The sequence below is a fragment of the Pinus tabuliformis genome, chromosome 5_1 (genome assembly GCF_031772625.1).
Source record: "Pinus tabuliformis cultivar Carrire ecotype Pingquan chromosome 5_1, CPIR1, whole genome shotgun sequence".
Taxonomy (NCBI): Eukaryota; Viridiplantae; Streptophyta; class Pinopsida; order Pinales; family Pinaceae; genus Pinus; species Pinus tabuliformis.
In genome coordinates this window covers 679,204,065-679,229,828 of record NC_142305.1, presented here as the reverse complement: position 1 = coordinate 679,229,828, position 25,764 = coordinate 679,204,065, and the positions used below count along the sequence as shown (strand labels likewise).

Genomic DNA, 25,764 nt, shown 5'->3' with positions numbered 1-25,764 from the left:
AGATTCTTATTTCCAACAATAACATAGCAGCTATGATAAAATCTTGTCAGATTCAAAGCATCTTGGATGTAAGTAAATATTTTAATGACTAAAAACACTATAAATTCTAATTCTGAAAGTTATTAATAATAAACTTTCAACTAAAAATTACATAACTAAATATTCCGTCAAATCAGAATGGCAGGAAAAACAGAATTAAAACCCGCAACAATGTTATGAATCAACTTTATGGTTCCTATGAATATCTGGAGTGTTTTAGCTTATGTAAACCCACTTTAGACTTTCAAAGGATTTATGCTCACCTTCCTGGGTGCCTTTCTGGCATAGCGGAAGAGCTTTTGAATAGGCGTTTAGACAAATCATATCAAATGAGTGAATGGGGGAAACGTCCCTTGAGCCGCAGTGAGATGCAGTACGCAGCTCTTGATGTTTTCATTCGGATTTCTATGTTCAAAATAGCTATGAAAAAACTGGGCAAGGATAGCTTTAAATCCAAACTCAGATCCTTGTATTGTTAGCAAGTTAATCTAGACTCAAAATTGCGTAGCTTCTTTTACAATTTCTCTGGGCACTACTATGTATTGTTTATTTTTTTGGCATGGTTATTATTGGCTGACATTTTGTAAGGTTTTTGATTTCATATAAACTTCCACAATAAAGACTTTGAGGTTATTTTCACGGAATTACTACACACTTTTACTTCGTTACTTACAGGCAAAATGGAGTTATATAGCATACATTATCTGCAGAAATATTATTTCGCATAGGAATTTTCATTAAATATGTTTGAAGAGGTAGCATTTAGATTTAGGTTTATGCTTTTTTTAAATTTTTTTAAAGTTTTTTTTTCACAAAGTAAATTTAGTTTTGGATGATGAAAGGAAAGGAAGAGTAAGAAGTGAGTGAGAATTATTGAGCTCATTATGGAATAGATGTTGTAATGTTTTGTCTTGTAAATATTTGAGTTTTTGAATTAAGACTTTTATTATTTATAGTTATGGAATAGATGTTATAATGTTTGTTGGAAAGGCGAAGGATACAAATCATGAATTCACACATAAAACATACGCTGCTGCTCTTATATTGATCACACAAAACATGATGATTACAATGAACCTGGTGAAGGGTATTTAAACCTTTTCGACTAGCTACTTGCCTAAAATATCTTGACATGCACATACTTAAATCAGTTAACCCACACTCTAAATATGGATTGCACTTAACTCTTTATCCATCACTCAACTTGACTCAACGGTCAACACTCAACACTCACATTGCTCTCTAATTTTAGTCAACTCCACATGCGGGAGTAATTACAATTTCTAACACTCCCCCTTAATTACGACCGTATGACTCAACACAACTCAACATGACTCAACTATGCCTGCTAAGTTTACAATAGAAATTGACTCAATATCACTCAAACATGCATGCTGGTCTATGTCTCAGCTAGGCTTACAATGACTCAAGACTTTCACAATTTTGCATTTTCTTTTTCTCTTCTTCCAAATTTTATATCCTCAAAATTGCTTCATTTTCTATTGTGCTTTCTTGTTGTAGGCTTCGTATTCCTTTAATTTCTCTTGCTGCAATTTTTCTTTGACTTTTCTTGAATTTGTACTGAAACACAATTTGATTTTGTCTACTACATCTTCCTCTTCAAATATTCATTCAACCATGGATTATTGCCATAACATTGCATCTTTAAAAATGATTTCAATGTATTGATCTTTGTTTTTCATATCATTCTTTTCACTTTCATCATCAAGTAGTGCTGTTTTTTTCCTATAACCTGCACACTCAAGATCAAGATTCACCATTTCATTCAATTCTTTTATTCCAACTGTTTCTTTAAGACTCACTTAAATTTGTTTTATTGGTTTCTGAATCCATTCTTCATTGAGCTTCAAATCTGCGTCAAATTTATTAACAATCTTGCTTTCAACTTCCGCTCCCATGCTATTTTGAACACCTACATATTCAAAAACAATGTTAAAAACATCTTTAATATGACTCTCTTTAGTGAGAGCTTCCTGCTCTACATCTGCCTTCTTTTAAACTGCATGGAGGTTTTCTTCCACTGTTATGTTGTTAGTGGATATTCTCATCAAAAATGCTTCAATCACTTTATCATGTTCTTGATCATCAACTGCTACTAGATGACATACCACTTCATATCTCGTTGCTACAGTGGTAGCTTCACCCTTCAATGTTTCATCAAACATTACGCTTACCATTGCATGCAAAACAGGGTAAGTCCAAGACTTGTAACGCAGCTCTCTGTTCTGTAAAAAAAAATCACTCACACATTATGGCTATGGAAGTTGTGGCTGCGGGCTCTTTTACTCCTTCGACGTTAATTAATTACTGCGTTAGTCCTCTAACGCTTATAATCACAGATGGAATCCGCCTGCATGAAAAACGGCATAAGATACTCACTGTTAACCAGAAAATACGAATTTCTCTCCTCTCACACAGATTACTACAAATATGTTCTCTGTATTTCTTTGTAATCTCACTGTGATATCAATTTGTTGAAAAGATAGGGGAGACAAATTATGAATTCACACATAAAACATGAGTGGTTGATCTTCTATTGGTTACACAAAATATGATGAACTGGGTGAAAGATATTTAAACCTTTTCGACTAGCTACTTGCCTAAAATATTTTGACATGCATACACTTAATTCAGTTAAGTCACACTCTAAAAATAGACTGCACTTAATTCTTTATTCATCGCTTAACTTGTTTCAACGCACTTAGTTGACTGACTCTCTAATTTTAATCAACTTCACATAAATTAGTAATTACAATTTTCATAAATATTTTGACTTTTTAAATTAAATTCTTTATAATTTATGGTTTTTCATCATATTTTATATAATGTAAGACATAAAATTCTAATAAAAAAAGTTGTCCCGAAACAAAAATTTGATAGAGATCATTCAAATACCAATCCTAAACATCAATGGATATCTCCAAACAAACAAACAAAAAATTTAAAAAAACATATTTTCTATAACATGGGTATGGTCATGTTGTTACTGCGCCAGAAAGAAAGTTTTCAATATTATAAGTTCAAGCCTAATTGAGGGGCCACCACGCGAAAAGGGCTAACCCAAATATAAAATCATTGAGGCCCCTTTTTGCTATCGGTGTAATTTTAAAAGCTTTACATTTGTGTTACATTTGATACAAACATATGTTTTCTCGAAGAGGATTGGGTATATTTAAAGTGTTTCTTGACCTTAATTTGTTCGATAATGTGATCGCTGTTGATTTTTAATTCCGAGTTTTGTTTTTTCAAAATAGTTGGCTCATTATCACAATCAACCTTATTACTAATGATCTGCGATAAAATCTTCTTAGTTCTAAATATGTTAATGAATAAAAATATTGTAATTTTTAATTCTAAAAAGGGTTGGTTTTAGTGTGATTTTTTGGATTCTTTGATGTTAGCATTTGACTGAAAACTTTAAGGTGATTTGTATTATTTAAACTGGTTTTTGACTATATATAAATTCAACATCTTGAAAAAATTATAGGGCACTTAGATTGTACAAAGTTACTTATCAAACTTTTGATTTCAATAAATTTCTGCAAAATTTTAGAGAAACTAAATAAAAATTTCCAAAAAAATATAAAAACACATCAATTCTAAAATCAATATTACGAATCATATTTAAATAAATGATATAAAGAGATTGAATTATCAAACCCTGGATTGCAATTAGGGAAATTTCAGACCAAACCAGCTATAGCTCTGGCAATTGAAAATATTCAAAGATCAGAAACCAATATTTTCCTGGCCGTCAGAAACTCTTATTTTTATCTTATAAATACGTTGAATTATCGGAGAATTAATTGTTAATGAAAATAAGAGAAACCAAATTCCTGCGATTCCTCGGATTCGATTTACAAAAGCTTTGTCATTAATGTCGCCTTTGTTTGTGGACCGGGACCAGACATTTGGTTAAAGGGTTAAAATTGCATGTTAAGTTTTGAGGAAAGCAGCAGAAAATGTATTATGAGAGGCTTGATCCTTCCGTGATGTTAATTGTAAGAGTTTCTTTTTAAGGTCCCACTATTAAAAAGAGAGTATATTTTCAGAGTTTTTCTTCATTTTTTATTTTTTCATGTTTTTTCTATGTATTTCTATCTTTGCTCTCTTCTTTTACAATCATATATGTGAGGGAGTTATAGAAAAGTCTCAAAGAGTAGTGAGTTATAGAAAAGTCTATAAATAGTGGTTTTGCAACAATGCAACAATAGAACACAGTGAAAAATTACAAAAAGATGTAGCTAGTGAGCATAAAATCTTGGAGCGATTACATAAATTCTACTAGAAGTAACAAAGTTGAAATAAGCCCAGAATGATGTGTCCATTGAGCATGTACACTATAAAGAGGATAAGGACCCAGAGTTGAAGAGCTCGTCATCTGTGTAAGATGTAAAAAAAACCTACTTGGATTTGAGTGAAAACCCATCTTTGAGAGGAGCTCTGCCACTTGATTCTGCTCTCTATAGATGTGGGTGTATGTCATGTTCTGAAAGTTGTTAGTCAGTCTCCTAATATGCCCCATCCAATTGGAGAGGATAGGAAGGTTGAAAGAGGAGTGATCCCTGACCCAGTCTATGATGCTTTTGGCATCTCCATGAATGTAAATTTGTTCCTGTCTTAACCATTTTTCAAACTGAAGAGCGCCCCATAGTGTTATGATCGTGGCTCTGTTGTTAGTGCCCTGTCCTCCCTTCCACCAGAAGTGATAAAGTCTCCCAAGTTCCAGTATGATGACAACTCCACAACCACAACTCCTTTGTTGGATTTCCCCATCGAAAAGACAAATTGGATATTTTTCCTTTAGTTCCTTTATTGGTATCTTTCTCTTCTCTATCTGTCTCTTTATGGGACTGATCTCTGAAAAATAATTAACAACCTTCATAATAACCTCCCGAGTCACCAACGGTTTTTGGTCAAAAATATAAGAGTTTATGGTGCACCAAATAGAACAAATGATGTAGAAGGGTAATGCATGATACTTATTACCTTTCCAGAGCCAAAAACATAGGCATGAATGCAAATCTTGTTGTGGACCTGGAGGACCCAGATGTAGGCATTCCAATACACCTGCACATACCTTCCTAGCGAATGGGCAACACAACAAGAGGCGGTTAATATCTTCGTTGTGATTCTAGCAGAGGGGGAAAATGCTCGAGCCACAAAATCGCATGCACCTCAAAATATTCCAAGTAAGAACCCTATTGTGTAATGCCAGCCAGCAAAAGAAAATGAATTTGGATGGGATCACCCATCTCCATGTGGCTTGGAACCAATTTTTATTATCAAAAACTCGCTCTACCAATGGAATCTTGTTGTATATGTCTTTGACACTTGGCTTTCCTTTGTTCATGTTACCCTCCCACAACAGTCTATCATCCCCTTCATGGATGGAGATTTCAGCGTCAAAAAGAGGTAGACATCCTATTCAATAGCATTCTGACTGATTAATCCAAGCTCATCTTCCTTTATCAAGGAAAGTAGCAGAGGTGTATTGTCATTCTTCCTACTTATCTGAGAAAAATGGCAAATTCCCATGTTTTGCAAGGTGGTTATGAGGTCAACTGATAATGTATGGTTACCTTGAAAGCCTTTGAAAGAATCCAGATCGATCTCCACCTCTCTTACGTCCCCCACCTCCCATCTCATGGAACCCAACATTAATTGTCTGTTTTTTGTCATGCCCCGCCATATGTAGGAAGAAATGTTGGTCCTCCCTGCCTCGACCCTAAGCCATAGAGTGAATGGCCTTCCCTGCATATATTTCTCCCTTATTTTTTATTTTCTTCTATATAATACTACCTAAGCACCCATGGGGAATTTGAACTAGTAACCTATCGCAAGGAGTGCCTTAACAGTACACCCATTCACCATCAATCCAAAACCCCATGGGCATATATTTCTCCCTTATTAGGTGAACCCAAATGTTGTTTTTTGTCACTGCCCTCCACAAATTATTAATAAGCAGTGCCCTATTAAAAGAGTGGGTGTCCAATATACCCCAATCGCCCTCATCAATTGGCCTGGCAATGACTTTCCATCTCACTGGGTGGAGCTTTCCCTTCAAATACGTCCCTGACCAAATAAAATTGGCCATAATGGCATCCAATTTATGACAAATCTCCATGGGAAACATAAAAAGTTGCATCCAAAAGACAAAGATGTTCTGCAAAACAAATTTGATGAGAGTCAACCTACCTCCAATAGTTAACCACCTGTCTGACCATCCAACAAATTTCTTTTTGAATCTGTCAATCAACCAGCCCCAATCCTTATTGTCGTAGTTGTTGGGTTTGAGATGAAAACCAAGGTAAGTAAATCCCTCATCGAGAGTTACAACAGTAATACCAAATAGTAGACAGATTTCCCTGCATCTAGGCTCCTCTATGTCACTGGAAATCACCAGAGATTTGGTTTTGTTCATATATAACCTTGAGGCCACATTGAAAGTGTTAATGATGTTATGTAAGACCACCCATTCCTCGATGATGTTCATGTCGCCGAAAATCAAGTCGTCTACAAACATGACGTGAGAAATATGAATGTTTTTGTTAATCTTTACACCATGGAACTTACATGCGGCCCTTTTAGTACCAATCCTACAGCTGAGACAATCCATGACCAGCAAGAAGACCAAAGGTGATAAGGTGCAGCCTTGCCAAAGTCCCCTATGGGCCCTGAAGAAATTCGTCGGATATCCATTAATGATCATCACGAAATTAGTATACTCAAAACATGCCATGATCCAGCCAATATTGGGAAGTGACATGTCGACCTTATGAAGAATCATTTGCAGAAACTCCCCATCAATGTTATCAAAGGATTTATGTAGGTCGATCTCAAGAAAACTAGTTATCTTCATTCCTCTCTCTCCCTTTCTCTCCTACCTCCCTTTGTCTCTCCCCCTAATCTCTCTATATTTCTCTCTCTCCCCTCCAACTCCATCATTATCTCTTCTTCTCTCCCCCTCTTCTCTCTATCTCTCCTTTATCTCTCTATCTCACCCCAAACATATACACTCTCTCTCCATCTCTCCCTTGTCACTCCCTATCTCTCTCCACTTCTCTCTCTCTCTCTATGTGATTCTTCTTCCCTCCCTCTCTTTCCTTCTAGCTCCATTTCTCTATCCATCCCTCTCTCCTCCTTCCTCTCAAGTCCTCTCTCATCCTTCCTCTCTCTCCCTTTCTATCCCTTCCTCTCATTCCCTATATCTCTCCATCTCTATTGCTCTATCTTTGTTCTTCCCTCCCATATATATCTAGAGTTAATATATATCATGATATATTAATATATATTATAATATAACAAATTTAATATTGTATTAATCCTAAGTTATTAAATTTATAATATATTAATACTAATATTAGATTTGATGATATTTTTACATAGCATGATAACAAAATTTTCAAATATTACAGCTTTCACGTGGAAATATTTATTCCTTTACATATTTACGTCGTAAGGCATTCCCCTCTAAAATCAATTCCCCCAGCTGTCTTTCTGTCCTAATCTTGACCATCAGATCTGTTTTTAGATGATTAAACAATGGTATGTCGTCCAATTTAATTATGAAACATTAAAAAACCTTAATGTAAGATTAGTTAATTAAAATTGTATTTAATATTGATTAGCACGTCGGTCATGTGCACCCGAATAGCTAGTCATGTTAGCTATAGAAGAGTGTAGGGCGAATACCTTCTTTGTTGCAGGAGGAGGGATGTGTTTCCTGCATCACGAGGAGGGAAAGGAGGACAAGGAGGGCCAGGAGGAAGATTACTTAGTTGACAACTTTGCTCTGCATCCAAATCTGGAGACCTCTGCATCAGAACCGGTTATGTCTGGTAGTTATTAGTTATTAGGTTATGGTATACATTCTTCTCATTTACTACTCATCTCTCATCTCATATCAATATCTGAGATTCGCAACCTTCCAAAAATTTGCAGACTTCTGCCTCTTAGGTTATTAGGTTAGTTAAATATCGTGTTAAATTTTTCCTCTTGTTGTCCTTCGGCCACTACAATGAAATGTTTTCTCTATTTTAGGGACAGTGTTCAAATGTTTTTCTTGCCATTTTAAATATCAAACAAATTACAAACAAAAATAAAAATAGAGATTTTTGCTACAATGTCCCAAATTACAAAGAAATATCAAAACAAAAAGTGGGATGTCAGACTCAGCAAAAAAAAGATACAACTTTCCACTTCCATACAATCTTGTCTCTATGCTTAACTGCATCCACTTGTAATCTTAAAGCTTCTTCAGTTTGGAGAAATATCTCATCTCTTTGCTTCATTAATTCATAATTTCTATTGAGTTCCTTATTTAATTTCATCTTCAAATAATTTAGTGACATCTCTGAATTAGCTTGTGCTATTTCGGCAACCTCCCTTGCCCATATTTCAGATTTAAGCTCTAAATTAATGATTGAAGCAGACATTGTTCTAGATATGATCACTTGAATATTCTCATTAATTTTCACTATGAAATAGGGCTTTTTAGGGTGGGTAGGAATGAATCTTGCTTTTGTTTTACAGTTCTCATTCAGAGAAAAGCGATTTTGGATGGTTTGCATGTCTTGGTGTATACATTTGGAAATATATCTTTGAGAGAATTGACATTAACTTACTTCCCCAGAGCCTAAAATCACTATATGGTGTCCGATATCTATGATCCAAAATCCAATCCCAGCTAAGACTACTTTGTATCATCGTGTGTCATCAAATCCTCCAACTTTGGACTAAAAATGCCCAATGACCTACCTGCAAGTCTGCTCACTGACGGAAAATTGCACTGGAGTGGCCCTAGTTATGCTCCATAGTGAAAATGGAATAACAGTAAGCAGGAGATGAACTTCCCCATAGCATAAGCTTTAGTCATGACATCAGTGGAAAGTTCTCCATTTCAACTTTCAATACTTTTCTCTACTTCAATTGAATGTCAAGCTTCGGCCTAGTGATTGTGAGGACCAGACCAACAGATGTGAGTTTGTCTATGATAGCAACAATTTGAATAGTTTATGAGTATGTGTTCCATTATCGAAAAACAAAAACCATTTTTTAAATTGCATTAAATCCAAAATGACAATTTGTTTGAATGCACATTTGTCCTTGTTAACTCTTGAAAGTTAGAAGACGCAGCGAAACGCAACTACAGTTGTCCAAATTACAAACAAAATTCAAAACAGAGAGTTTTTCTACAGCTTCCCAAATTACAAACAAATATCAAAACAGAGAGTAGGATGTCAGACTCTGTTTGTTCATCTATATTTATCGATATTTCAGGGTAGTTGCATAGATTTAAAAAGTAATTTTTGCCTTGTTAGATTGTGGCAGTGGCTGTCCTTTCGAATCTTGATTAGTTTCCCTTTAAATCCACAAGGGTTTAGGAGGTGCTATAGTGTAGGCAGTGGATGCACTGTTGAGGGGGTGATTGTGAAATAATTATCAAAAAAGATAAATATAGTGCAAAAGCCATGACAAAAGATACAACTTTGCACTTCGATACAATCTTGTCTCTCTTCTTAACTGCATCCACTTGTAATCTTAAAGCTTCTTGAGTTTGGAGAAATATCTCATCTCTTTGCTTCATTAATTCATAATTTCTATTGAGTTCCTTATTTAATTTCATCTTCAAATCATTTAGTGACATCTCTGAATCAGCTTGTGCTATTTCGGCAGCCTCCCTTGCCCGTCTTTCAGATTTAAGCTCTAAATTAACCTCCTTAAGGCTTGTCTCTATTTTTTCCCTCTGATGATCTTTGTCAGCCATTTGTCTTGCAAATTCATCGCTTTTATCAATTTCTTCATTTGCAAGCATATTCAAGAAGTTAAATAAGGTCTCTGAATATGAACTTTCCATTTTGCCTGCAATTATCTGTTTCATAAAGTTTTTTGGACTGCAAAATTAAAGTTTCAAAGTATAAGGAAATTATGCAACAATGCAAGCTTTTAAAGGAAAATATCAAACACAGGGAGCATGCTGTAAGGATACTTTTACCCAAGGACAAACTTATAGATTCGACATTCTACCAGTGGGGAAGTGCGACCAACACTTCTCCCAAATCCTTTTCTATTAGTGTACCCAGGATATTCAGATACTGTAAAGGGAACTAATTCTTTCAAAAGAAATCCACATTCTTCTGCTTGTTTCACCAACTCCCATTTTTTATATGGGTCACTTTCTTTGTGAGTAACATGAATTTCTCCATTTATGCTAAGAATATTCCTTTCATTCATGAAAAATATCTTCAATAGGTAACGGTGCTTTCTGCCAAGTATAGAAAAACAAATTTCAGCTATTGTAGTCTATAACATTTCTGATTTTGATTGTGCGAGATGCTCCAATTCACACAGTTTAAAAAAAGTACCTTACAGAAAAGAAATAGGACAGGAAAATACAAGGGCCAATAAACTTACTTGATAACTTCTAATCCTTTGATGTATAATAAGTGAAAAGATGATATTTGCAAAATATTGAAAAACACATGAGGGGTTCATGTTAGTAGTTTCAATGATGGATTATGCAAACATGGTAAGCTCCAAGAGGTAAAGAAACTCTTATATCATATGTTAAAATAATAGGAAGGCTAAAGAAGCATTGAAATTTTATTATCAAATTCTAGAGAGGATACATTCCAAATTATTGATAGAATCTTCCAGAGATTTCTAGCATTTGTTATCTATAACTTATCAATTGAATATTCTCATTAATTTTTACTATGAAATAGGGATTTTGAGGGTGGATAGGAATGTGAATTCTCTCAGATGATTTAAAACTTACACTGCTTTTGTTCTTTGCTTTATGTTTAATTACATGTATGTTTAAAGGCTTAATACACATATACCAAACTGCGGTTTCTAGGGTCTTACTTTGTGTCTAGGTTGTTTAATACACATATACCAAACAACTGTATTAGAGATTTTTTCCCCTTCAAGAAGACTGTCTAAAATCTGTTTCTAGTTGTAGATATATTATCCCTTGCAAGAAGACAGTTATAAAGCTGTAAGATATTTTTTCCCCTGCAAGAAGACAATAATCAACTCTGTATCTAACTTAGTTCACATATACCACACATATGTTTCTAGGTTGCTTAATACAGCTTTACAACTTGTTTCTAGGGTCTTACTCTGTCTCTAGGGTCTTACTCTGTCTCCAGGGTCTTACCCTGTTTCTTGCTCTTAAATCATAAGAGCTAGATCTTCTTTTTTACAGAACCGGTAACTAAAAAAGGGTCTACAAGATACTATCAACGACGAGGCCCAAGCCGAACCCATCCATACTCCTCTCTCGCCCAAACAAAAACCTCCCTTGATAGCTGCTCTCTCACTTTCTTTAAAGTCATGAGTGTCCTGCTATGCCCGAACCCGTAGAGCATTAGCCAAGAGCCTGACTGCATTGATTCTAGAAGACTTGCTATTTTCTTTGACAAAGAATTGCTCTCCTCCATATATTTAAATATATTTGTTTTATTGGGGGTAATATATGTTTTGAAGACAAGTGAATGTAATGCATGTATATTTCCTCTCAGTCATTTGAACAGTATGGGGATATTGAAGAAGGTGTTGTTATTATGGATAAGGCATGAGGAAAGTCACGAGGATTTGGCTTTGTCACATTTAAGCATATGGATTATGCCCAAAGGGAATTGAAGGAGCCTAGAAAGACTATCGATGTATGTATTTCCTTTGTCAGTCTTGTAAATTTTGTTTTTTTTTTTATGCTTTGTATTTGTCCACCGATATCTTATTGAATTTGAAGGATACTGTCATTAAAGGATTAAGCACGTTTATTTTCCCAGTTGCTTCTACTTTATCAATATTATATCCCATGAAGACTTTCCAGGCATCTTGACCATTGTTTTCACCAACATTATAAACATGCATTCATTTAAATTTGAATGTCTCCCTTCAGTACCTTTTGATGTTTATGATTTATTTCAAATAGAGCAATCATTGTTTCATTTGTAGGCATCTTCACCTAGGACATCGATACCTCCTTACAATTCTAAATTGTATTTATTGTGCCACTAATAATATCTTTATAGTTTTAGTTGAATATGTATCAGGTAATATCACTGTTATTTTGAAAAATATTTCACTGATGTTGGGGAGACAACAAAATTTAACTTACCACAAAACCCCAAACTTGTTTGAAGAAAAATGAAAGCAATCCAACTATTAGATATTTTTTATTCGGATCATCCACAGTATTGTGTGCCTCTTGTCGACGTTTTGAATCCCAACAGGGATCCATCTTTAGGAAAGAAGTGATAGATTGAAGGAGGAGCTTACCAACCAGAACACATAAATACCTAATGCATAAAAACAAAAATCGCCTAATTTTTAAAAACTAAACCTAAGCCTACATGAGACTAATCAAAAGATAAAAATATTTAATGTATTATATTAAATGTAGTTGTTTTATTATTAAGTAATATTTAATAATCATTTCTTTTAATTTTTATTATCAAATATCCAATATTTCTAAGTTTATTTCCTAAAGTTTTTTAATTTAAGTGAAATTTACATCCTTAACCTAATTAATTTTATAAAACTTATTATTAAATTATTTTATGAAATATGTAATAAATTAATATATTTTTTAATAAGAAACAATAAACCTATATTTCATAACTTGCCAAATGAAATACAGTTAGAGAGCTCCCGAAGGCGATCATGGTAGAACTAGGGTTTAGTGCAGGTTAATTCTTGGTTGACAGTCATGGTGGGACAGGTTTTCTTCTGTCACTGCGTTAGATTTCACAGGAGCACTGGGGTAGGTCTCCACACATCTCCGTAACCTTATGTTCCTTGCTGATTAGATGCAGGTTCACAAGGCGGACGGGGGTTTGGGTACCCAGAATACAGGTTTACTCACCGCGGTTTTTTTTACGACACACCAGTGCGATTTCCGGCCTCTTCGCAGCTTTGTTTAAGTTACACCTTACCTGCATACGGTTTATGAATGGATTAGTTTAACCTTTGATTACCCCTAGATGGTTTTTGGTCCCCCACTGACATTCCTTCAGGCAGCTGTCAGCTTGATTTCTCGACAGTTATGGAGGCAAAAGACGTTTTCTCCGCGGTTTCTACGGAACAGCTGCCGATATGGCCACAGACCAGGTCAACAGTGGATGATTATCTAACTTTTGAGCAAGATCTGGCTACAGAAGTTGAAGCCCTACCCTCACTCACTCAGCAGCACATACCCACTATTTCGATAGCTCCAGAAGCCACGGCCATACGAGAATACGCGGGTCCTCAACTGCTTAGGGAACCCATATCGCAGGCTTTGTGCGGGAGTGCGACAGACACACAGGCCCTTGGGCCGGGCTTAGGTTTGTTTCCTATGGGGAATGAGTCGAATAAACCCTCGGTAGGGTTCCTTCTCGCATCAGACAGCAGGGCACCGGTTCTTACTGCTCCACAAGACCTGGGAAACCCTCCACAGGGCAACTTCATGGACATTGGCATCATCTCAGGGTACTTCGACAATCTAAAGGATAAAGGACCATTGACAGGGAAAGATAAGGCTGCACTAGTGGATGGCCCAGAGGATAGGATGGTGGCAGCATTGAACAATAAACAAACAGGGACATCAAAAAGGAAGAAGCGCCTCCCCTTGAGCAGCAACGAAATCTTCTTAAAACTAGCTGAAGACACACCTTTCAGTGAGGCAATGGACTCGACCGAAAAGGTACTGGTTGGACGTGTTAGGGGCAGACACTACAGCATTGAGAGGTTACAGGAGTGGACGATGGAAGTCTAGGGACTCCATCTGTTGGAACCCCCTCATGTACAAACCTTTATGAAGGGTTGGTTTTCATTGCGCTTCAATAGCATTGCCCAAACCATGTGGGTCCTTACTACAATTTGGCACATTGACCAAGCACTTGTCCTCCTTCGGAGATGGACTCCATTATTCGACCCAGAGACAGAAAAGGTGGGGACTAGACCGGTTTGGGTACGTCTCCCAGGTCTCCCTGTACATTTATGGATTGAGCAAATATTTAGACAGATTGGGGACACCATGGGTACGTACCTTACACATGATGAATCTTATATCACCTTAGGACTAATGGCTTATGCCAGAATCTTAGTTCACATGGACCTCTTGGGAGGACTCTCTGAATACATCAATATATAATGGAGGGATGCGACACGGAGACAAATGTTGGAATATGAAGGGGTTCCCTTCAGATGTAGGCACTGCCACGAGGTGGGGCACCTTTTCAAAGATTGCCCACTGAACAAAGTGAATAGCAGGAAATCAGTGAGGAATTTTTCCCAGGTTATGCCGGATCAGGATGCTCTATCTCATGGAGACCCTACTAGAGATGAATTGCCTCGAGCCACTAACGAATGTCATCAGATTTCTACTCCTCACTCTGGGAGAACAGGCACATTATCGAGCCCAGGTCAGCGTTCAGTGGAGCAGGCCCAGAACACTCTAAGGAAGCGTGGTCGACCGCCTCACTGTCCCCCTCCACCTGTACCTGGCACTGCAGCAACGCCCTCGAGAGATTCCTTTTCTTCAGGTATGCTTTCCTATCACTTACCCACCACACAATGCTTTTCTGATATTCATAATACAATATCTGAACAGTTATTGAGTCCGGGTACTGATATCTCTCTAGAGTCCCCTGTAACTAGTATATGTGCCATTAACCCTCCCCTCACCTCTTATACCCCCACTCCCCCCACATTGCTTTGTAACACCCCCCGCAGTCCTCGACTACATTGTCAGAGACCTCTGCCCCTCGATACATTACCCGGTCTCGTTCGAGGATTTCGACTATGGACCAGGTTGGACTAGACATTCTCCACCCCTTGGCTACCAAACCCTCCCAAGGTCGTCCTTCTGATTTCAAAATTGCACAAGCTTAAGCTAACGCTGACATTGCTTTGGGAAAGAAATCTACTATCACTGGGGTTCTTAGAGCAAGAACAACCCTGCCCGAACCCCCTCCATGAAGATCCTATCCTTCAATTGTAGAGGGCTTGCTAGGCCCAACAAAAAACTAGCACTCCATCGGCTACTCTCTGCCGACTCTTTGGATATCATTTTCCTTCAGGAGACCTTGGGACAATCCAGTGAAATTGCTCGGACCCTGGAACTTTATCTGTCGGGTTGGAGATTTTCAGGATTGGATGCACACAGCTGATCTGGTGGACTCACTTTGGGCATAAATACTAGATCTATTAAAGAAATCAGCTGCTGGGGTGGGCAGGGTTTTATTGGGGTCGATGTACACTCTGCTGAGTTGGGGACCCCCTTCAGAGTTGTCAATATTTATGGACCTTGCCTGAATCGCCCTGCCTTCTGGGACCACCTTCTTGATTTGGAACAATTCTCTGCTGGAAACCTGATTGTTGGTGGGGATCTAAATTTTTCAATAGGCTACGTTGAATCTTGGGGTCAGAGAGCTCAAAAGGACTCTCTCTCAGACTACTTCTCATCTATATTGGAACTTCACCACCTGATAGACATCCCAGTCGCAAAATTACAGGCCACTTGGAGGAATAATAGGGTGGGTGATAGTGGCCTTTCTAGGAGGTTGGATCGATTTCTGGTCAAGGAACAGGTTATGGATATGGGCCACAATATTAGACAATGGGTTGGGACTGGCGGGCTCTCGGATCACTTGCCAATTTACATGGAAATCGGACGAGGAAGGGACAGGCCGAAGGGTCCTTTTAAGTTCAGTTCTATCTGGCTTAAGGATGCTTCATATATCAGCATGGTCACTGAATTTTGGAAAACAAACCCACCAGGGGTTGGAGGCACAGCTTCGGCCGAATTTATTAGCAACTTAACGGAGCTGAAGAAGATGTCTAAAAATTGGGCCCATCAAAAAAGACTACAGGATGATCAATCGTTGAAACTGATTGAGAATGAACTGGAGATATTTGAAAAAGAGCAGGGAGGACTTTACAGATCTGAGGAGCACAAGAATCACATCACGTCCCTCTACTCAGCCCGTGGAAAGAACCTAAAAGAAAAGGAAGATAAATGGAGATTGAGAAGCAGGGCCATCTGGATTCAAGAAGGGGATGCAAATACTAAATTCTTTCATAAATTTGCAAATGCACAGAAAGTTGCCAACACTATTTGGCAAATGAAAGTTGAACAGGGAAGGACAGCACATACTTTCCCCCAGCTTGCCTTTCTAGCAAACTCACACTTTAAGCGGACCTACAGTGACCCCGAGGAGATCAACTTAGCAGAAATTATCAGGGTTGCACAGCTCTTCCCAAGATATGTGGAACAAGACGAGGAGGAGGAATTGATTCAGGAGGTCACTCTGGGGGAACTGGAGGATACATTAAAGTGGTTCAGCAAGGACAAAAGCCCTGGACCTGATGGATGGTCCATCGAATTTTACTTGGAATTTTTTGAGTTGATAGGACCGGATCTACTCAGAGTTGTGGAGGAGTCAAGGATTTCGGGATGGTTGGAAGCTGCCATCTCATCCACTTTCATTGCTCTAATCCCGAAGGTTGACAATCCATCCACCTTTGAAGAATTTCGCCCTATTTCGCTATGTAACTGTTTGTATAAGATTATAGCCAAAATTATTGCAAACAGATTGAAGCCCATCTTATCTAAGCACATCCTGCCTGAACAATTTGTGTTCCTGAAGGATAGACAAATTCATGAAGCGATTGGAATGGCACAGGAGGTATTACACACTCTACACAGCAAGAAAGGCAAAGGTATGATAATGAAGGTGGATTTATCTAAAGCTTTTGACTGGGTGAACTGGTTATATCTGAGAATGCTTCTTACCCACCTTGGTTTCCCTTTTATTTTCATCAAATGGATAATGGGATGCATCACTAACATACCTTTCAGTGTTTTGGTCAACGGGAGTGCATCCCCTTTCTTTTCATCGACCCGTGGCTTACGACAAGGGTGTCCTCTCTCCCCTCTGCTTTTCCTCTTGATAATGGAAGGCCTTGGATGGTTAATAACAGAAGAGCATCGGAGAGGCAGACTTTCTGGTATTAAGATTACAGATGATTGCACGCTCACACACCTTCTTTTCGTGGATGATGTGCTGATATTTCTCAATGGAAGTGTGGGGGATATAACATCGATCAGAGATATATTTTCCTTGTTTCAAAAGGCCACTGGTATGATCATCAATGAAGGAAAATCTACATTGACAGTTGCAACCTGCACTCAGCACGAAATACATTATACACTTCACAGATTTAACTTTTCTTTGATTGCTCTAGAGGAGGGGCTGAAATATTTGGGATATAAGTTAAAGCCGATAGGATATAAGATTGCAGACTGGACTTGGCTCATTGCTAAGTTGGAAAAGCAGCTAAATACTTGGTATTTAAGATTCTTATCTCGAGCAGGCCATTTGACACTCATCAAGAGTGTTCTGGAAGCGACCCCGGTCTATTGGATGTCACTTGCCTGGATTCCTAGGGGCATTCTGGCAAGAATACAAAATCTTTGTTGCAGATTCTTATGGAGGGGTAATCAGCCGGGAAGAATATTTGCTTGGGCTAAATGGGATGCCCTCACACTTCCAAAAAAATGGGGTGGCTGGGGACTCAAAAAGCTTGATGAATTTTCCTCAGCCCTGGCTGCTAAACTTGGTTGGCAGTTGGTTGCATCGGACAACCTATGGACAAGAGTGGCCTACTCGAAATATATCACCCCTGCTCATGTACTGGAATGGATTAGAAGACTGGCAAGGCTCTACATAGGTATTTCGATTATTTGGAAGGTTGTTCTGAAAAATTTGGATCCCATCCGCGTGGGCATCACCTGGAGAATTCATTTGGGAAACAGGGTTCACATTGGTATTGACCCATGGATTGGCTACGGTAATATGCACAGATTACCTCTAGATCTCTTATTGCACCTAAGGGAGCAACAAATCACACACCTTGAACACATTGATGATGAGAAAAACACCTCTTTTCTTCAACAGGCTCGGAAATCAGATATTCAGCTCAACATCCCTCTACCATGGCAGCAGCACTGGAGGAACTATATACAAGCCCTCCTTGAGGCTCATATCCGATTGACTAGGGGTGATGACAAGATCATCTGGGCACTAGCAAAATCAGGGAGATACACTCCAAAGGAGGGATACATTGTGCTGGAGGAACCACAAAAGCCCCCCATACTACACAAGTGGTGGAAACACCTCTGGAAACTCAAGGCGCCTCCTAGATCTAGACTTTTAATGTGGTGCATTCTGCATAATAGAATTCCAACGAGGGACAACCTGATGAAGCGATCCTTCTTTGGCCCACACTGGTGTCATTTCTGCAATAAGGAGGGTGAAACCACTTCCCACATTTTCTTGAACTGCCCGATCATTCGCCACTTATGGAACCTTGTATCATCGGCTATTCCTTCTATTTATACTTGGCATCCGAGCACCCTGGACGAGTCCTGGAAGAATTGATATTCCTCTGTTACACCCCCCAAATTGAGGAACCTCCCTTTATTGTTCTGTTGGGCTATCTAGATTGCCCATAATCAGCTCATTTTCCAACATTCCCTGCCTAGATGGACCATAATTGCAGCCTTGATCAAAGCATATTATTACCTCATCCCGGATGACTCGCCCATAACTAGAACCCGCATCATCATTCCGGAAGTGATTGATCCCATCCGTCCCTGGCATATTTTGATGGGGCTGTGCATGGGGAAGGTTGTGGAGGGGGTTATTCTACACCTATCAGACAGGCACACTTATAGGATTTCCATGGGATTGAGAGGGGGCACAAATAACTTTGTTGAACTATCAATAGCCTATTACATCATCTGATTTTCTACCGAGAAGAACTGCCATGCTCTACAACTATTTGGTGACTCTATGATTGTCTGCGACTGGTTAAATAAGCGTTCCTATTGCTGGTCTTTTTCATTAAGACACATTCTTGATGAAGCTTTAAGATTGATCTCCAATTTTGATTTCTTTTCATGTAATCACATCTACAGGGAGCGGAACACAGAGGCTGACCGTCTTTCCAAAGAAGGCGCGAACCGGGAGCAGGGCATCTGGTTGATCATTGAGCAGATAGATGGAGTTAGCTACCAGTACTATCACAGACCCTTTATGGACATTATGGTCTAATTTTTGGACAGTTATTTCAGATATTGTACATATTTATTTTGCTATTTATGAACTGATATGAGGCCATTATGACTGGCTCTGCACTTATTTTTGGTATTATCTCCCTGCGTGGACCAAGATAATATATACATGATTGTTTATGTTTTATTTTTTGGACTCCTCCCTGACTCTGTTGGGGTACTACCCTGATGACCTTGGTAGTTGGCTTTGATATTTCATCGTATCTGTTTTATGTTGATAGAAATATTAGAATATGCATATGCATCTACAAAATGTAATTTCTTTCTCTAATGAAATTATGAATTTTTCCATGGGAAAAAAAAAGAAACAATAAATTAATAAATTTTGATTTTAATTATTAGTAAATTAATATTGATAAAATTTTATTAAAAGTGAAAAATTAATTAATTTATAAATAATATTAATAATAAATGACTAACAACGATTTATTTATTTACATTATATTAATTTTATAATGAAATATATAACTATTAGAATTATTATGTTAAATTAATATTAATGTCTACTAGTAATAATAAGAGAGTCCTAATTTTTTATAAATAGAATTAATTTTTCTTTATTATAAATAAAATAATAATGATTATAACTAATAAATAATATTATTATTATTATTAATTATTAATTATTTAGTTAATACTGATTATGAATACATATTATAAATAAATAATAAACTATTTATTTATTAATAATTAATACTTAATTCTTGATGAGTTTGTTACAATTTTTAAAATTTTTAAAAATTTCTTATAAGAGGTAATTTTTAATTATTAATTAAATCCACTTATTAATGTTTATAAGTATTTATTTATTTATTTATTTATGTTTCATAAATAATTAGAGAGTAAGGTTAGAAAAGAGGGTTCATACCTAGAGTACTATACCTTAGAAGACCTGGAAGTGTTGATATGCCTAATCACTGGAAGCCAATTTCCACTGATCTCATTCCCACCATCCCTATTGAGGTTATTTAGACATTTCCTAATCTCAAGCGCCTCTCTGATTTTCCTTTTTTGATAATGATCTTCCCTAGCGATAATCTTGGTGCTCTCAAGAAAAACATGATGCTCGGTTTTTTTAGGAGTGCTCTGCAAGTGATGAAGTGTGTGATCTCCCATTCTTGATATTTGCTCCATGTTCTTTAAGTCTAGTTTTTAAGGAACGCCCTGTCTCTCCAATATAAATTTTTCCACAAGAACAATCAATCTTATAAACTCCCTTGAGTTGTTGCTGATCGATGCTATCCTTGACAGATCTCATCTTTTGCTTAATTGTTCCACAAGTCGTAAACTGAGTGAATATGTCCTTCTTTCTTAGAACCTTGGCGATTTTATCTGTAACCCCTTGAATGAATGGAAGATAAATTGTCCCGCAATTTTCTTTAGGGTCCCTAGGGAGGACCTTCCTTCAACCCTTTTTATAGCCTTCTTAATATATTTTTCCTTGTATCCTATATATTTAAAGACAGAGGTTAAGTGCTTAATCTCCTCATCAAGGTGATCGGCGTCGGAGATTCTGAGGGTTCTAATAGCAAGAGTTTTAAGGACCCCAAATTTTTGGGATGGATGATGGTACGAATCAGCATGAAGGTAGCTCTCAGTGTGGGTTTTCTTCCTAAAGACTTGGTGTCCCAAAGTACCATCCTCCTTTCTGATCACGAGGACATCTAAGAATGGAATTTTACCTTTTTCTTCAAGCTCCATAGTAAACTTAATTTCTGAAGAGATAGAGTTAATATGATTAAAAAACTTCTCAAGCTCCATCCTGGCATGGGTCCGTTTTTAGTGTCGTCAACAAATCTTTTCCACCATGTTGGTTTCAAGGGATAAGAGTCAAGAGCATTTTTCTCAAAATACTCCATGTATAAATTGGCCATTATTGGTGAGAGGGGGGAACCCATTGAGACCCAAGATATCTTCTCATAATCATTGCCTTGGTTACTGAAGAAAGTGGAACGCAAAAAAAGTTTTGTTGCTAAAAGTGGTATTCCATTTATATATTACAGTTTTTTCTGAGTCTTGAGACTTCTCAAATTCTATGGTACTCCATTTTTACATAGGGCAGAAGATAGATCATCAAACAACTCTGATTCATTATTTAACACCTATTTTTGGTAATTTTTATATCCATTGTTGTTTATTTTATAGGGGAGAATTACTGTAAGCAATCTGGCTAAAAGTGGCGAGCATAGGTCCTAGTCAAAGTGCAAATTAGGCTCAAAGAAAACTTTACATTAGTGTTCTTTCATATGACATAGCCAATGATAAGTTTCTAGAAGTTTTTTCCAAATATGGAGAGATAGAAGAAGGTTCAGTTGCATATGATAAGAATACCAAAAAATCCAGGTTACAAATCTAATATACATCGTTTTCTTTATGATGGGCAATTTAACATGCTTCTGTTGTTAGATATTTATGCATGTTTTTCCAAGTCCTAGATCATTTGGTTGTATTTGTCTTGGTTAATGCTATGTATTTGTCACCAGCAGGGTATTTGCATTTGTGACTTTTAAGACTGTCGAGGCTACAAAGCAGGCTCTTAAGGAACCGAACAAAACCATTGATGTAAGTGATAGCTAGTACTGGATAATGTTGGTCATATTAGTTGAAGGGAAGTTGTTGATCTTGACACCTATGTTTTGTGCTTGGCATGCAGGGAAGGACTGTTACTGTGAAACTTGTAGCTGATGGTCAAAAGGAGAAGCTATCATCACAACCTGCAATATCTCCACAAATGCAGACAACTTATGGAACAAACTATCCAAGCCTGAACTCATATCATAGGCCAGGTCCACAGGTACCAACCTCTGCACCACCACCAATTGGTTTCTCAGCATATCCATCAGGTCTTTCAGCATATGCATCTCAGCCTCCATATGCAACACAACCTACATATGGAGGAATTTCATCTGCTTCTCAATATGGTGTTCTAAGCTCCACAACACCATACAGCTCAAACCAGTATGCAAAATATGCAACATCCCTCCAAGATCCACGACTGGTTCCATCAGGATTGCACACAACAAGTGGTGGAGCAGGTCCTAGTCCAGGCTACCCATACTATGGTTCAACTGGAACTGGATTTTAATCAACCAATTTTTTTTATTGAGAAATATGTTCATCAAATTAATGGCAGTTAGTTTGGGATTCTACATGCATTAACAATTTAACTGGACTGTGAAGTAATACTACTAGAGTCCACTTGATAGTAGTCTACTCACTATTTTAAATGTCCACTAGGTTGTTGCGACCTTTGATGAATGTGAAGTTACACATTGTTTGAGCTCAATTTTCTAAAATTCTAATGCAGGAAGAATAAATTCGTTATCATATATGTTATCAGTGGAGTGTTCCAACCAATGTACACTCGATGAGAAGTTTTGTTTTTATTTGAATGTAAGTTGGTGGCATGTTATGATCTGAAATAACTAGTTAAAAAATTATGTTTATTTTCTTGCAGATGTGTTGGAAAATATTGTGTTTGTTTTGATAAAACATTGCTCTCCTCCATATATTTAAATAGATTTGTTGTCTTGGGGGTAATATATTTTTTTAAGCCAAGTGAATGTAATGCATGTATATAAATGTGGGGAATTAATATTTAGAAACAGCATAGAAATGAAGTTTGGTGTTAATGTGGGGAAGAGATGTTTAGAAACAGCATGTAATTTTAGTTTGGTGATAATGTGGGGAAGAAATGTATAGAAACAGCATGTAATTGAAGTTTCCTGGTACTAAACTGGAGTAGAACCGAGTTGGTTCTAAATCAATTTGCTTTTATGTAAGCTTATTTTTATCAACAAATAAACAATGTATGTATGAAAGTAGTTGTAATGATTTTTGTCCATTATTTAGATCCCTTTACCTCAATGATTTAAAGTAATACAATACTTCATTATATTTGAGTGTTTGTAGTTAGAAATTATGTGGCTACGGGTGGAGGATAGGGCTTATGTAATACAACGCAACTATTCTAAAGAAAAGAACTTTGATTTTTTTATTCTAAGTTTTCTTAGAAGTCTAAGTTATTACAATGCACTTCAATATTGTTCTATTAGTTTATTTGCTAAGCGTGAACTAGAATATCTGACCCGAAGTTAAATTCATTGCTATAGCATATTATTATAGAAACATATAGGAAATCATCTACCTATATTTAAATAAAGTATCCACTCATTTGAACATTGAACTAACAGACTTTTTCTACACTTAAAATTTAAGATAATTATCTTTTCATTTTCTTAATTCATTCTTGCATTATCCATTACATTGTGAATTAAGTTGATATGAGGTTAATTTGTTATGAAATGTTTTATTTAAATCATTTACTTATAAAGGTTCCATAATATTAATGAAGAGCATTTTCATAACATTACCTTCACTTTAAACATATCCTTCACTTTGAACATTACCTTCATTTTCAATTGGAATATCTGACCCGAAGTTAAATTCATTGCTATAGCATATTATTATAGAAACATATAGGAAATCATCTACCTATATTTAAATAAAGTATCCACTCAATTGAACATTGAATTGACAGACTTTTTATACACTTAAAATTTAAGATATTTATCTTTTCATTTTCTTAATTCATTCTTGCATTATCCATTACATTGTGAATTAAGGTGATATGAGATTAATTTGTTATGAAATGTTTTCTTTAAATCATTTACTTATAAAGGTTCCATAATCTTAATGAAGAACATTTTCATAAATCATTCACTTTGAATGTTATCTTCACTTTGAACATATCTTGGTTGGAATCTCCAGTAAAGAAACAGAATTGCATAAAATTTTGACTTCTTTCTTATATGTTATTGTTTCTTATGTCATTGCCTTACAGTGTTCCCTTCGCAACATGTGGTGCAAATGCTAGATTAATATATCCATAGTATATGGTATTCCTTGATTCAATTTACAAATATTTAACTAAAAGAAATATTAAAAGATTTAGTAGAAAGATTTAAGATTCTTTATGTTGAAATGGTATTGACTTTAGTAAAGAGTAAAGATGTTAAAATTTTAGGTGATTTGGAATTTTAATGTGGTAAAATGTTTGTTGAAGGTGAGAACTTCTAGACACCTTATTATCCATTCAAATTCAATGTATATAATAAAATAACTATTAAACGCATAAGATAATTGTATTGTAATACAAATACAATTATCTTATGAGTTTAATAGTTATTTTATCATATACTTTGAATTTGAATAACTATATAAAACATTTAAATTATTTTTTTTATTAATTTTTATTTTGGCCGACATGAGCAAAATTTTAACTTTGATGATGGACGAACTAGCTTACACATCATACTCGGCTATAGAATGTGCCTCTTAGTGCAACAAGAAGAAGACTTATAACCATTGAGGAGAGAGCGAGAAAGAGCAAAGTGTTTCAACACTCTTTTGGGTTAGTTTTGGGCTAATTAATATCCACACGTGTGAAGTTGCAGACTTGTCTATTATAGCAAGGAGGCCAAGTGTTTCAGCACAGTTTTGGGACTGCTTTGAGCTAAGTAATCTCCACACGTGTGAAGTTCGAAACTTGTCTATTGTAGAAAGGAGGCCCGATAAGGTTACAGTCATTTAAAGGCAACCAATTTGGGTGAAGGACATGTCAAAGAGAAGTCGAATTAAAAGGAAGGAGTCTCTTTCTAAAGAGGGGCTAGTTAAGGTTCAAAGTTGGTCATCTATACAAACTAGGGTTTATGATTTGGAACCAAAAGTTGTAGAACGAAATCAAGGAGTTGAAATTCTAAAGGAAATTTGAGAAGAAGAAGAAGCAAAGGGTTTGAATCTTTGTAAAAAAATTGTTGAAGGTAAATTTTTGTTGAGAACTTATTGACACCTTATTATCCATTCAAATTCAACATATATGATAAAATAGTTATTAAAGGCATAAGATAATTGTATTATAATACAATTATCTTATGTGTTTAATAGTTTTTTTGGCATATACATTGAATTTGAATAACTATATAAAAAAAATTAAATTAATTATTTTTATTTGTATATTTTTTTAAATTTTTACTTTGGCTGACATGAGAAAAATTTCAACTTTGATGATGGGGAACTCGCTTACACATCATACTAGGCTATAGAATGCGCCTCTCGGTGCAATAAGAAGAAGACTTATAACTAGCGAGGAGAGAGAAAGAAAGAGCAAGGTGTTTCAGCTAGGTAATCTCCACACGTGCGAAGTTGCAAACTTGTCTATTGTAGCAAGGAGGCCAAGTGTTTTAGCACTGTTTTGGGACTGTTTTGGGCTAAGTAATCTCCACATGTGTGAAGTTGCAAACTTTTCTATTAGAAAGGAGGTCGAAAGGTTACAATCATATAAAGGTAACCAAGTTTGACGAAAGACATGTCAAAGGGAAGTCGAATTAGAAGGAAGGAGTCTCTTTCTAAAGAGAGGCTAGTTAAGGTTCAAAGTTGGTCATTCATACAAACTAGAGTTTTTGATTTGGAACCAAAATCTGTAGACTAAAATCAAGGAGTTGAAATTTTGAATGAAATCCAAGAAGAAGAAGAAGAAGAAAAGGGTTTGAATCTTTGTAAAATGTTTGTTG

General features: G+C 36.4%; 1 pseudogene; it reads left to right on the top strand.

Moving 5' to 3' along the window:
- The first annotated feature begins 11,570 nt into the window (after window positions 1-11,570).
- On the top strand, window positions 11,571-22,455 carry LOC149166766 (UBP1-associated protein 2C-like; annotated as a pseudogene).
- Window positions 22,456-25,764: the final 3,309 nt, after the last annotated feature.